General features: G+C 35.5%; 1 protein-coding gene across 2 annotated transcripts in view; it reads left to right on the forward strand.

Annotated features, from left to right (window-relative positions):
• The window catches only part of LOC136825485 (uncharacterized), a 246,438-nt gene that overhangs the window by 101,786 nt on the left and 128,348 nt on the right, over positions 1–16,304 (forward strand). For both annotated transcript variants that reach the window (XR_010849355.1, XM_067082019.1), the window contains one exon: positions 6,500–6,644. The gene's annotated coding sequence lies outside the window, so the exon portion shown is untranslated. The remainder of the gene's footprint in view (positions 1–6,499; positions 6,645–16,304) is intronic.

Consider the following 16,304-nt stretch of genomic DNA (forward strand, 5'->3'; position numbering starts at 1 on the left):
TATATATAAGCATATTAATTTGTGTCTCTCTATACATTTTAATACATGTCTGTGATTAGAATATTCACAAAAAAACAAATCTGTTTCATTTAAGCCTTAATGGTATTAGGAACGTCTCCTGTGGGTTGAACCATGTTGCGCTTTGGTTTCTTCGATGATTCAAAATATTCTTGAATTTGCTCGAGAGTCTTCCCCTTGGTCTCTGGGACGACAAAGCAAGTGACAAAACTGCAGAGTAGAGTTATGCCTCCAAATGTGAAGAAGACCGAGTGCGCGCCAAAGGCCTCCTCGAAAAAGGGGTAGATCTGGTCAGAAGTGATACAAAATCAAGATTAGTTGGAAGCTGGTTTGGATTTGTGAGGTGTGAAAAAACAATAAATTTCGTCTTTCTCCATTTTCCCAACAAACGTACTCAACAGTTTATAAATTAGATGTTTATAGGCTACATATCGTCAGCCAGCCCATGGCCAGCCTTTCTCAGCACAGGCCCTTTTGAAACTGTGAAGGTACATCGATCGGAGATTCAAGACTGTAATCAATGTTTCAAGGATTGGGCCATGCCGTCCGTACCCTTTTTTACATTACCATTATTTAATGCAGTATGGATACGCTTTTAATTATAAATTTAATGAGAGCACAGAGTCACTTTTATTGATTCTAATGGGGCTCACCTAATAAGAGGAATATTGCTGAAAGAAAATGGTTGCAATTAATTACCTGAGTTTCTGTACATGGATAATCAATAATGCATTAAATTTTTTTCTGGATAAATAATTCTTTTTGGTCAAAATATTAGTACCCTAAAGTCTAAAAGAAGTCATACACTTAGTATGTAAAAGGAAATTGTGATAGTAATGGAGGGCTTCTAAATAGGTACCAACTGGAAGGCACTGCCTGACTGCTGACGCTACTTCATGAACGGGATGAGTAGCATTTACTGTTCTTTAAAATTTGCTTCAAAATAATGTAGATAATGGCTCTAAAATTGACCATGATCAGATGTAGAATGTATATGAAAGAAATTCTAACGGATTGTATGACAGAAATTATATGGAAATGGTTTACTTACTAGAAATCAGACTACTATGGAAACACTCTCTCAATTTTTAATCATTTCAGTAATGCTGAAGGGTCCAGTGTAGAAAAAAATCAAATATCAAGAAAAAACAGAGATACGGAATGCAGGAAGAATGCAACAATCTTACCTGTAAGACTGCAAAAAATAATAACCGGCCAACGAGTAAGTTAACTGCACTCATAGTTGATCTCATCGTTGTGTTGAAAAGTTCAGCTGACAGAAGCCAAGGCAAGGTATAACATCCAAGGCAGTAGCCAGCAACAGCAACCAGCACAGACACAATAGGTGCCCAAGGTGGCCAGTTGATTTCCAAAACGTCATTTACGAAGTAACAAAGGCCGAGGAATACTGTTGCTGTGCCTGTGATGAATGCTGAACAAATAATGAGAGGGCGACGCCCGAGGCGATCAGCTGTAAGGGCACACACGGTTGTAGAGACAACCTGAACCAAACCGGTGGTGATAGTGGCCATGCGGTGATCTTCCACACCAGCAGAAATGAAGATCTTCCCAGCATACACAATGAGGATAGTACCACCACATATGTGTCGCAAGCTACTCAGGAATAGGGTGATTAAGAGTGGCGTGGTCTCCACAACTCTCGTACGTGGTTTGACCTTCATTTCGGCAACTGCTCGATACTCGACCATCTTTGCCTTCACAGAATCGAGTTTGACATCTTCATTTCGGCAATGAGAAAAATCTAAATGCTGCAGAGTCGATGATAGAAGCCCCAAAGTCTGTCCTCAGTAGCCATTTTTGATAGATGCAAGAAAATTGCAATCCTTCATCCTCCCTTCCCTTTAAGAGATACCAAGTATAAGGAGATTCAGGTACCACCCACAAGTCTGTCGCCTTACAAACAACATACAGCAAGCATCAAAATTGTGGGAGCTAAGCAAATGTAGCAGGCAATACGCCATGAGAAAAATGACCAATTTTCGTGGAACGGGAGAAGCAGCTAAATAAGACATGTGATACAAAAACAAAGAAAAAAAGAAATAGGAAGGAGCTGGAGTAAGGAAAGAACAACTATGCCTACTGAAACGAATATTGATGATAGAAGCCCCAAAGTTCCTCGCAGACGAGATTCAGTTACTTACAAAAACAAAGAAAAAAAAAAAGAAATACTCCAGTACACCTAAAGAAAGAGTTTTTAGTTTATGATGAATCATCTGTCAAGAAAATTCAAATTGTTAGGAATTATCATTCATATGTTGTGTTTTTGTGAAATCATTCAATAGCCCTAACCAATAAATTCACTTTTTATTTAACAGAAGCACGGGATTAAAGGGGTAAATTTAAAAAAAAAATTTTCAAATGGGACCAAAAGTTTTTGTTTGGCAAAGATTTTATTCAGATACACACTACTTACAGAAAATGGGTTGATTTTTAAAGTTAAAAGTTAGATATACTGCTAGTGCTTGAATGATATACTTACTGGTCCTGTAGAATATATAAAAGCAGTTGCAGTACCACAGATAAATCTGCCAAGCAATATAATTTTTGCATCTGGGGCAAAAGTAACGGTTAACCATCCTGCTGAAAAAATGGGAGCCGTAACCATGAGCAAAGCCCTCCTTCCAAGCCAATCCATTAGTCTCCCAGCAAAGATACTTCCTGCCATGCAGGATAATGAAGTGATGCTACCTGGTGAGGGATAGAAAGGTGACTTCTTGTGTTTTGTGCATTTTAGAGCTCTTAACTCTTTATTCGGCATTATATTAGCAACAATACTTGTTGAAAGTAAGTGGTTTTGAGTTGAATCTTAAAGAATTTAAGACAGAAGACGGACTGTTACAGGAGACGCACAATGTACTACTGTGCACAAAAGTCGGTTCCCTTAGCCATCCAGAATGTACACGAATCCGCTGACTATGAAACACCGAAGCAGTTGAACAAGAAAGTAATGGAAGACCCAACAGATGTCGCACCTTAGGGGCATATGGGAACAGGAAGGAGGAGTGGGAAGCAGCTATTTTTCTTGAGCATGGAGTAAAGTCTCCATATTTTAATGTCGTTAAGAAAGTGTTCGTAAAGTCTTTGTTGTTGACGATACTGGGTTTGAGTGTAAAATGTGCAGTTAAGGAAATATGCGAAACAAATATGAGAATAAAAGTGCTTAGGAGGTAGTAGTCATGAATTAGTATTTCCCATAGGTTATCGTATCTCATCAGCAGACATGACTGTCCACAAGATAAACAAAACATTTCAGCAATAGTGTTTTCTGTGGTGTTCTATAATCTGCAAGCCACCCCTTATAAAAAAAAAAAAACTAACATTTATAGCAGCACATGAGCAAAATTTTCACTTCACTTACGTTATTGAGGTAGCAACCACAAACTGCTGCTACTACATCCTCTATATGTAAACATTCATAGATCTGTTATATTTAGTTATATTGCGTGATTGGGCCAAAAAAAATTTAAGTATACCTTAGTTTAACCAGACCACTGAGCTGATTAACAGCTCTCCTAGGGCTGGCCCGAAGGATTAGACTTATTTTGCGTGGCTAAAAACCAATTGGTTACCTAGCAACGGGACCTACAGCTTATTGGGGAATCCGAACCACATTATACCGAGAAATTAATTTCTATCACCAGAAATACATTCCTCTAATTCTTCATTGGCCGGCCATAGACTCGAACGCGGACCCTGCTGAGTGCTGGCCAAGAACGGTACCGACCAGTCCGACGAAGAACTGTGACTGGGCCAACATACCTAGTGAAGGGGAGCGATATGGGTGATGACAACCGAATGCCAGTTTTTATACACTTACAAATTATGGCTATACGTAATTTTTTTGAAATACTAACACAAAATGAAAGATTCAGATACTTTCACTGGGGTAACAAATTCATATTCAGTAAAAAGATGGCAAGAAAAGCCCCGTACACACTATGCATCATGTATCAGCCACGTGATGCAGTAGTGGTGTTGAATAAAATCACTAGCGGCCAAACTGTACTGCAACACTGCTCACTTGTTCTCGCGCGACAGTTGTGGTGAAAATAAATGCCTGTAAATGGCAGATGAGGTTCTCCACAAGAGACGAATAGCGTCAGATTCTCAGTTCTCTCAAATGGCTAGAAAATAACATCATCCCACTACTCTGCACAGTGTGAAAGTCATAAAACAGCCGTGGTATACGGTTTGTAACCCCACATCGTGTATTTCTATGCATCTTCCTGGTTTAAATGTATATTAATGTGTTGCAGAAGATAAGGAATGTGTGATAGCTGCTGGGTTTAAGAAGGGAAGCTGCCTGGTTTGGCACTGAGTGAGATAGAGGTGAAAAAAAAAAGGCATTTTGTGCAGGAATGGTAAGGATAAAGGGTCACTGTGTTGAGGATAGCTGAAAGTGTACAGGTTGGGAAGTTGTATTGATTGTGGAATCAATGAAACTCTGGGCAAGGATTATACATATGTGTTAGTATGAAGATTGTATGGGGTAAGATTGAGCCTGACAAAAGGGAAAGTTCTGATAGAGAATGTGTGTGGGCCAGGACTGAAAGAGAATTAGAGTACAAGAGTTTCTTGAAGAGTTTGAATCTGTGCATTGCAGGTTTTTAGAGCATGCCAGTGCACAAATAGGTAAATGAGAAAGAAATGGCATATTGGGAAGGCAGAGCTCTTGGGGTACATGAGATAAGATCCTGTAGAAATATGTTCGAAAGGGAATTCATTAGAAAACGATTTCAAGGAAAAATATTTACAAAATATACATTTGAGAGAGGAAATTAGTTTCTTACTACCTTTTTTTTTTTCAAGATAAAGTCAGTCGGCAGTGAGTGACTTTAGGTTTAGGACGAGGGAATAAGAGTGGTGAAAACAGGAAATGAGAAACTTAGTGGAAAAAGAAATTGCAAGACAGATTGGAAGGCTGTGTAGGAATACAGGAAGATAGATCAGGTCCTCAGGAGGAAGGTGAGAAAAAGAAAGAGGTCTCGTAACGAAAATTAGAAGAAAGGGAGTATAAGGATTTCAGCAGGAAAAATAACTTCCGAAAGAAAGTAAATGCAGATAAGGTTAATGAGCAAATGGATCTCAGAATAAAAATGCAATTCAATAAAATGTGATTGAGCCATCGGCGCTGGAGCTGAGCAGACGTCCTCCCACTTCGAGTGCAAATGCATCACTGCGCAGCCACATGAAATTGGTCCGGCCTGTCAACACTCTGGTGATGCAGCGTCGAGTTGAAAAACAGGTTTTTCAACACATCTGTTCAACACTGCGCGCATCATGATGCATAGTGTGTAAGGGCTAAAGAAGCAGAGAAAAAATATTAATAATGCAGAGATAAAGAAAATACTGATAGGAGAGAGAATGTTTCTGGGTAAGTGGTAGCCTAATAGACATAACTAGCGAATGATTTTTTAGAATGTATTTTTTGGCAGTTTTGTTGGCCTCCGTAAACACTGCTGCTAAAATGTTTTGTATCTATCTTGTGGACATTCATGTCTGTAGATAAGATAAAATTATTTATAGGAAATACTAATTCATGAATACTGACTTCCTGAGCATTTTCATTCTCATATTTATTTCGCATATTTCCTTAACAGCACATTTTACACTCAAACCCAGTATCGTCAACAACGAAAACTTTGCGATCACTTCCTTAACGATATTAGAATATGGAGACGTTACTCTGCTCTCAAGAAAAATAGCTGCTTCCCACTCCTCCTTCCTGTTCCCATATGCCCTTAAGGTGCGACATCTGTTGGGTCTTCCATTAATTACTTGTTCAACTGCTTCGGTGTTTCATGGTCAGCGGATTCGTGTTCACTCTCTGCATGGCTCAGGGAACTGACATTTGTGCACAATATGAAAAATGTTAAAGTACCTAGGGTACATTAACATCTTTCATATTTGATAACCCAACAAATATTTATCCACTGTTTAAACATTATCTTATGTAGGTTATGATTGGATTTGCATTTTCATAGTTTGCTAATGTTTGTCTTTTACTGAAGAAACACTTACTGTACTAGTGGCATATGTCAGCATTTCATTAGAACGTGAATGTAAAAAACATATAAAAGAAGTATTATGGTTTCTTACCAACAAGACACGGCTCTTTTGTGTGTTGCAATGTTGCAAATTTATTCTAAAAATCCAAAACTAGATTACGGGAATGGTTAAGTTCCAACGACCAGTTGGTCAGCCTAAATGAAATTTGTATTATTCCCAGAGGAGAGCCAATGTTGGTATAAGGAGGCCAGCTTAATTGTCAGCTACAACAGTGTTTCTGAGAGTTAGATAAATATCTTGTATCCTTTATCATATCTTTAATTGAAATTTCTGCCATTCAAGCCTAGGTTAAGCTACCATAGCAGTTTATTTTTTTTATTCATGTCTTTACTCTTCTTGTTCGTGTGTGTAAGTAATTGTAAGCAAAGAAAATGGGTTTTCTTTATAACAGCTCACCAATCCAGGCCACTTCTGCTGTACCAACTACAAGATCAGGGTCTGCTTCAATAGATGGTATGGTTAATGCTGTCCATCCATTCACTGATGCCGCAGAGAGGGTGCCCAAAGCTGCTGCAAAACACGCCAAACCCTGTAAGGTAATACAGACGTTTTGATTCTTGATTTTAGAAGATGGTAACTGGAGGTCTATGAATGTCTGATGGTTATTCCAACACATTTATGTGGAATTAGTACTTAGGCAAATGCACCCACATACTTATATATACACACATGTATATATGTATATATATATGAATAAATATATAGATAAAAATATGCATATAAATAATGTATATGCATATATATATATGTATATATATATACACATATGCATATATTTGTGTAGAGCTGGAGGAAGGGATGAAAGAGGGAGTTGACCAAACACGTTTGAGTATTTGACCATACATAGAGCACTTGGTCACCTCCTTGTTTCATTCCTTCCTCCAGCTCTACGACAACATAGAATATCGCAAGTTTTAGCTAAAGATAGTCAGTATATATATATATATATATATATATATATATATATATATATATATATATATATATATATATATATATATATATATGCATATAAGGGCAGAGCTGAGGCTCGAAGTACACATCATGAAGGAAGCAGTAGGAAAGGCATCCTCAGCATCTACAGTTTATTTTTTCAATGCCGACGTTTCGCGACGAATTCCAAGTCGCATTTTCAAGGCTATAAAATATAATATAATTTGCGAACATCAATAACAAATTAATGCAATGGCAACAGCTCTTTTTAGTAAAAATAGTAAAAAAGAGCTGTTGCAAGTCAATAATAAGTAAAAGGGAGTTTAAAATTATTGATGTAAGAAAGAAAAACAAGACTTATATTTAAATAACCTTGAAAACCAGTTGTCCAAACTTGGCTATAAACAACTTCACTGAGGACGATTCGGCATTGAAAGTAAGTCTTCTTGATATTTGGAGGATGGTTAAGTCGTTGTTGTTCTGCACTTGGCCTAAGATGGAAAAATCCTTGCTGTCAGTATGTTTTACATAATTTTGAATGATTTCGTATATTTGATTATAGGATTAGATAATATATGTTCTATACTTATGCCCCTGCGGAATATCTATGCGGATCAACAGCCTCCTCGTGCATACGTGATCACAGGCAAAAAATATGAAATGGGTCTTTGACTCTGAACAGGTCCTATTGTTAAGGATTTTTGATGATTTTCAGATTTTATTTCCAAGCCATTGTCATCGTCTTGGAAAAATCGTTTTGTTTTTTTTTTCAGCTATGGTCATGTGTGATCATTATATTAATTTTATGGCCTTGAAAAGTGATCATAATCATATGTATATGTATATATATATATATATATATGTATATATATATATATATATATATATATATATATATATATATTGTATATAATTATATATATAAATTACATATATAATATATATATATATATATATATATACATATATAATATAATATAATATCCTGACTGGTTTTTACTTTATATATATATTTTTATATATATATATATCAATATATATACAAAATATCATAATATATGTATGTATATATATATGTATATGTATATATATATATATATATATATATATATATATATATATATATATATATATATATATATATATATATATATATATATATATATATATATATATATATATATATATATATATATATATATATATATATATGTATATATATATATATATATATATATATATATATATATATATATATATATATATATATATATATATATATATATATATATATATATATATATATATATATATATATATATATATATATATATATATATAATTATATATATAAATTACATATATAATATATATATAATATATATATATACATATATATATAATATATATATATATATATATATATATATATATATATATATATATATATATATATATATATATATATATAATCCCCTATATAACAGATTCAATATTATATATGGAATACCCCTGTAACAGATTCAATATTGCCTTTAGGAATCTACCTTCAGGAACGGCATGGAATTTCTGACCCTTTCTCCCTCCATCTAACACTCAACCCACACAGACCTCCCCTTAGACACACATTCTCTTTTTCTTTCAGCAAGTTTTCACGCATCCCCTCTCTCTCTCTCTCTCTCTCTCTCTGACGTCACAAAGATCTCTCTCTCTCTCTCTGCATTCGCCTCTCTCTCTCTCTCTCTCTCTCTCTCTCTCTCTCTCTCTCTCTCTCTCTCTCTCATTCTCTCTCTCTCTCTCTCTCGGCACTCGCACTGCCGTCTCGCGCATTCCACATTAAAGAAATGAAATGGGTCATCTAAGGAAACGCAATCTTTCCTACAAAAAATAGATTTATTATTTAAAGCAACCCAACAAGTAATGAATAAACAAAGCAAAGGTTAAAATGCATCATAAATGAAATTATCAAGTAAGAATAATCTAATCCTGACTAAAAAGTCTCATCACGGCTAATGGCCTGTAAATCCAAAAATTCTTCTCATATTCCATTACAGACTTTGTAAGTCTAGTCTAGTCTCAAAGTCTACCACATAAAAATTATAGACATTGCAAAGGTTTTGCAAATGTATTCTCTATAATCACACCAACATGATAACGTCATGTCCTCTCACTATGTTCTCACCACACCACCACCACAGACATCTGTCGAAAGAATTAAGCACAAATAATAATCTCCCAAAAATATGCAAGTGCAAAACATAATAATGAAAAGTCTAAAATGCATGAGTAAATAGCATACTGGTAAATAGAACACAATAAAATAGAATATTGAAATGGTAAAAGGCTACGTCCACTTCCCACACAAGTTCAAAATGTCTTGAAACATGGTAAAAAACATAAGTCCACAATTCACACAGAAAAACAAAGAGTCTGAACTGTACCTTATTCTGCCAATTCTAAGAGATTGCAACACTCAAAGATAATGTCTTGACGATACCGCTCTAGCTCCACTAATGAACGATCGGACTAATTTTTGGGCAGAATTAGACACAAAATCTAGATTTCTAACGTACAAACTCATGTACGCACATACCAACTCGGTCATATGACAGAGCCAATATCGTGTGTTCATCAAGTTAACTGCAGATGTAACGAAGTATTTGCTGAGTACAACGATTCTGCAACTGACGGCTTGCCCCAGTTCCATCTTACAGCTAACTCTCTTTCATCACACTATATAACACAGTAATGTTAAAGCGGCCGTATTTTTCTGAAATATATATATATATATATATATATATATATATATATATATATATATATATATACATTACCACAGGTATAAATATGAAATGGGAGTAGGTCCTGATATTTGATTTATATAGCCATTGTCATATATTGGAAATCGTCTATATTTTTATATATGTATATGTGTGATCAATGAATCATATACAAAAGTGATATAGAATCATATATATATATATATATATATATATATATATATATATATATATATATATATATATATATGTATATATATGTGTATATATATATATATATAATATATATATATATATATATATATATATATATATATATATATATATATATATATATATATTGTATATATATTATATATATAATATTATATATATAATATATATATATATATATATATATATATATATATATATATATATATATATATATATATATATATATATATATATATATATATATACACATATACATAAAAAATATGAATATGGGGAGTATCTGACCGGTTTTGACTTTATTTCCAAGCCATTGTATAATACACATATATATAATATAATATATCAATAATTACAAAAGTGATCATAATCATATGTATATGTATATATATGTATATATATATATATATATATATATATATATATATATATATATATATATATATAATATATATATATATAATATATATATATATATATATATATATATATATTATATATATAAATTATATATATAATATATATATATACTTATATATACATATATATATATATATATATATATATATATATATATATATATATATATATATATATATATATATATATATATATATATAATAAACCATTTTAATTCAGTATTTTAATGCTTGGATACTCTTGACCGTGCTGTTTCAACTATACATGGTTATCATCAGCGAGTAATGTGACATGAGTTTACAGAATGTTAGTTTTTTCTTACAAGAATACCAACCTATGTTTTCATAAATGGAGTTTCCTGTACAATGCATGCTCTGTCTGTCATTGACTAAGAAAGCAAAATCCCATCAGATAGGTATGTAGCCACGCGCCTCAAGTCAGCCTAGCCTGTCCACTGTATTATCAGCTGCTGTAGCACCATGTTGTCACTGTGTGTTCTCCTGTTTGATGCTGAGATCTCCCTCTGTGGGCCATGTGTGCATTATATTCCTGTGTTTTCTGCTGCAGACCATAGCCCTTTTTTGCTAGTGCCCCTACAGTAGCCAAGTGATTGCTGAACTTATGTAAATTAGCCAGATTGTGGGCTGAAGTCGTCATAGTGTGCTCTCTCTGTTTGTGGTGTCGTGAGCCACTTGGTCAACCTCCTTTGTCTGTGAAGTGCTCGTGCGTGCTCCACATTTGGTGCAAGGCTACCATGGAGGAAAATAAACCAGAATTTAGGCATTGTCAGTAAGGGTATGCTGTGCAGTAAATTTGTCCTTGATAGCAGTAGATCGATATTCACTTTGTATTTCATGCTGGGGCAGAGAATGCCCAAGGGTTGCTATGTGTGACGAGTGTGTGGGATGGTAGACAACTCAGTGGCTTTATATGAGAAGAGAATATGTAAGAAGGGCAATACCTCTTCCAGGAAACAACACTGTCTCTCCCCCATACTGCCTGTGATTCCCCCTTCTCCAGGGCCCCCTTCTTCAGCAACGCCCCCTGAGTCACCATTGCCCCTTCTTCAGTGCCTGCAGAGGGACCTGCTGTCTACAGTGCTCTTAGCAGAGCCAGTATATATTGGCTTTGCTCTAAAATAATAGTTCTGCCCGCTGTGCAGCTTGCCTTAAATGTGTTAAGCCCTTCAAGAGGGCAAAGTATATTTCAACTTATCTCGAAGAGGACACAAAGAAAACATTGGTAGCGTTGGCCAAGTTCTCCAAGCCAAGCCAAGCATTTTCTCTCTCTCTCTCTCTCTCTCTCTCTCTCTCTCTCTCTCTCTCTCTCTCTCTCTCTCTCTCATCCCTAACTAAGAATCTAAGTCAAATCCTGGATTACCAAAAATAGAATTTATTCTGAAAATTTAACGTGGCGCTGGTAATTAAACCCAAGCTTCAAAAAATGGAAATTGAAATAAAGAAAATTGATAATGGGGAATCAAACAGAAAACTAAAGTCAACGTCCCTTTTCCCCATCACCATTAATTAAGTCATATTATTTATCCAAGTCTATGACAGAATTCTTACAGTCTTAGGTTACTGTTCCGATAATACACCCACTTTCACCATCGGCCATTTTAAATCCTCATTTAAACAGGAGGATAACTTCCCAAAACAATCATGGGACCAATGAAACATTTCTGGAAAAAAAAAAACGGAACCAGCACTACTAGACTGCCAGTTTATAAATACATATGAGACAAAGTGTAAAATAATTTTCAAAAGGTAACAATCACTAAATAATAACAGTAACAGTTGTTAGGGTAGTAAGTTCGAAGTTTTGCACTTAAATTCCGCAGAGGGAATTCCAATTCCCAACGTGTTCCCAATACACGCACGTCCAGTACTATTGCTTCTAAAGAGAGAATGAACAATCTATTACAATATTCATTGCATGAAGCATATCGGAACACACACGAATTCACGCACGCTCCCATGTCACGCCCACAACATCCAGCAATGGAAAAATCCGCAATGGACGTGTGATCTGCATCCAAGTGCCCCGTGAACATTTCCGAGCCATCGGCCGCTTAGTTGCTGACTTCACTCCCAATGTAATGATCACGCCACCAAAGACCGCTGAATATACGAACACATACCCCAAACTGCGTGGTCACTGAATACGAATTAAATACTTAATAAATATAAACAAACCTGGTGTCCTGTTATAATCCAATGAGAATCCTGGAAGTGACGCGGCTCATATATTATATAGGCTCTGTTGTTTCTCTAGTTAGTCGGTGACCGTTGCAGTGCGCCTTGTGTGAGAAACTCCATTTATGAAAGCTAGTTTTTATCTTAGGAAAAATACCAATTATTTTTAAATTTTATTACTATTTAAAAAAAAGACGAATAGGTAACTTGAAACTCTTGGCTCGCTTATGCTAAAAGGAACAAATTAAACCTCGCCTCAATATGGATGACTTCAGCCCTCCATTTAGCCGTTTAATTCCAGGTCGCTGGTTGCGATTTTTAGTGAAATATTGGAATATTGCATCTTAGATTCCATGATATTGTACACGTCTCCGCAGTTGTGGTGGCGTGACCAATGTAGGATTCCTTGATCCCACTTGATCACGTAAGCTTATTCACTATATAAGGTATGTTTGTTTCCTTTGTAAGGAAGTGGCTATGATTCTTTTTAATGTCTCTCTCTTGTTTGAAAGCTGTTTCATACTTTTTTTGTGGGTGAATGATGACGGTGTCTTGTCGGTCCTCGAGACTAGTTGGGGTTTGGGTATGTCGTAAAATCCAGACTTCCTTTTACTATCATTTCACGGATTTTAAACAGGATCTGAAATTGTGTACTTCATTAGCACTGCCAATGTCAGAGAGAGAGAGAGAGAGAGAGAGAGAGAGAGAGAGAGAGAGAGAGAGAGAGAGAGAGAGGAGTAACATCTGCCAAAGATGAATGAATAATACCTCAAGAAATAAAGTATAAATATGTGTGTATGTATAAATATGTGTGTATGTATATCTTGCGCTTGTATAGATGATTATAGTTTTCGAAATGCTAATAGTAAAAGTAATGTAGTTGAATTTAAGTACTCGGTTGCTTGTCTCTGTTACGAGAAATGTCTGTCTGATATCGCCAGATCTAGATTAATAATAATAATAATAATAATAATAATAATAATAATTGTGGATGAAGCATGTCTACCCAAGCCACTTAAAAGTTATTCACAAATACTGACAAGAACCAGTGTTGCTTACCTGTGTGGACACACGACCTTTGACCTGAGCGTTTTGTGAAGCATCAACAGGCATTGTTTTTCTATGTGGAGCTTCTTCACCTCTTAGCGCGGAAAATAAATTTAAAATAAATTTTCTGTTTCGAAAAATTATGTTGTTAACAGTGTCTGTCCATGAAAAACTGTTAATACTTGAATATCATTTCAGCAATGCGCTAAAATTTCTGCAAGTCTACGATGTGTTAGGCCAATGAATTGTGCCTGGACGTGAAATCTAGTGATGTGTGCAATCAAGATGGTCCCAGGTGTTGCTGCTGTCCATCTGAAACTTGAACCTCAACGAGTCGTCATTTAAAATCACCCAAGAAGACTGGGAGGCTCTCATTCGTAACAGTTGCCATTTTGGTGATTTTTCTTGCCTCGTTGTGCAATTTCTAATTGTCAGTGGAGATATATTTTTATCTTATAAACTTATAAGTTCTTTAAAGCTCATTTTAAAATAGCTTTCAAATATGCAGTCGTAACCTAAAATTCTAGTTGGCAATTCATTAAGTTCCGCTTCCCGCAAGCTATTGTTTCTGCTTGGAAGTTGATAGGTAGCCAGATTTTAAAAATCACTTCTCAGTAGGTGCCAGTACTTCGTCCGTTTGAAAGGTAAGTAAAACTTAATTTTCTCTCTGTTTTCCATTATTAGGAATAACATATTTTCACAGTTTGTAAAATTAAAGTTTGATTTTTGTAAATCGTAACACAAGATATGAAGTTTATAAATGACATCTCTTTACGGTCCCGTGGGGATACTGATGTCAAAATGAGTAAGCAGTAAATCGTAATTTCACATTGTCCAGGGATCCTGCTAGGTGCAAAATGGAGGAGTATGAACGACAGGGCAAAGCTAAGTCATTATGGATGGAAAAAGGCATAGTTGTAATAACATGGGCTTATCTCTATATTTGTTCATGAAGCACTCGTTCATTCTGAATGCAACGAACATAAACTACAAATTTCAGGGATTATTTAGTCTGAACGCATTAAAGGTACGAAGAATCATTTATCTATTTCAGGCACCGCGGCCTGCTGGTTTTAATAAAAAAAAATTGCATTAAACAATTGTAGTCTTGTAAGGTTCAAATTTTCTCAGTACTTTTCCCCAAAGTAAATTCAAATTCATGTAGTGTTACTGTGTATATTGCAGTTCCCACAGTTGAGTTCATAAGGCATTGCTTCAGGTTCTTTGCAGCGTCCCTATGGCCCCTAGCTGCAACCCCTTTTGTTCCATTTACTGTACCGCCATTCATATTCTCTTCCTTCTCACTTTCCATTCTCTCCTAAGAATCGTTTCACAGTGCAACTGCGATGTTTTCCTCCTGTTACACCTTTTAAAGCATTTTACTCTGTTTTCCTTTTAGCGCTGAATGGTCTCATAGGTCCCAGTGCTTGGCCCTTGGCCTAAATTTTGCATTCTATTCCACTCCACACCTGAGAAACAATGCATCGTGTAAAGACCACCGTCTGTTTTGATAGAAAGCAATGGTCAGTGCTTCTTGGACAACCCCATTTCTCTCTCACCATTTTTTTTTCCATTCTGTATTTTAGTAGAATCGTTGTCTGGCAATGCTGTGTCTTAAGAGCACTGCGATAACTCAGGTGCGTAAGAGTCAGATGCTGCTGCCAGGTCAGAAGTGTCAGGTTTGGGTGTAGTCTGGACCCCATACCTGACCTGGTTGCACCTTTCTGGGTGCCCGGAAGCAGGCGGGGTTGAGTTCAGGGGAATCTGAAAAACCTCTTGGGTGACCCACTAAATATGATAAAAAATGGGATAGGTTTTTGTTTATTTCTTTATTTTCATTTTCTTCCAAAAATTGGATAGGTATTTGTTTATTTCTTTATTTCCATTTCTCTCCAATACTTAGTTACCTCGGTAGCACACGCATCTTGAATAAAATTTACCACTTAAAGTTCATTGTATTCCTTGGTGAATTCTGCACCGAACATGAGACAAAAAGAAGGAAAGGAGACAAGAATTGGGAATGATTTGGGACAGGAAAGAAGTGTTCCTTTTTGAGTTTAGCTCTTGTCGATATTCTCAGACAGCAAAGACACGCAAAGAAAATGAAGAAGTGGCCACTAAAAGAAAAGTTAAAGAACATAACCTTGACTTCAGCACGCTCCAAGTCTATTCTTTAAGGGTAAATTAATTCAGACATTGTTGTTAACAAGCTGAACTCCACAACACATGTAGGCTACCGTTCACAAGCAACCCCATCCCAGATCCAAGAAAAGGCCATTAGGAGCATGCTCGAAGAATGCACAAAGAAGCATTATTTTACTTCCACAAACTAGGTACAGTGAAAAGGGAGGTGAACTCACGCGCAGGTAAATTGTGGGTGAGCCAGGCAGTGAAATCATTTGTGACATCAGAACCGAACGTGTTCAGCAGGTAGCCTTTCCTGAAACAAACTTCATATTTTTCAGACAAAAATGCAACCACAATTAGGAGGTATATACATAAATAGTGCTGCCATAGCTGTTAGTGAGTTTTGTGATTGAGAGGATAAAACTTTCTGTGAAATTTAATATGGGTTATAGGGAAGCTGTCAAAGAAAAGTGGGTATAAT

Source organism: Macrobrachium rosenbergii, chromosome 37 (assembly GCF_040412425.1).
Source record: "Macrobrachium rosenbergii isolate ZJJX-2024 chromosome 37, ASM4041242v1, whole genome shotgun sequence".
Classification (NCBI taxonomy): domain Eukaryota; kingdom Metazoa; phylum Arthropoda; class Malacostraca; order Decapoda; family Palaemonidae; genus Macrobrachium; species Macrobrachium rosenbergii.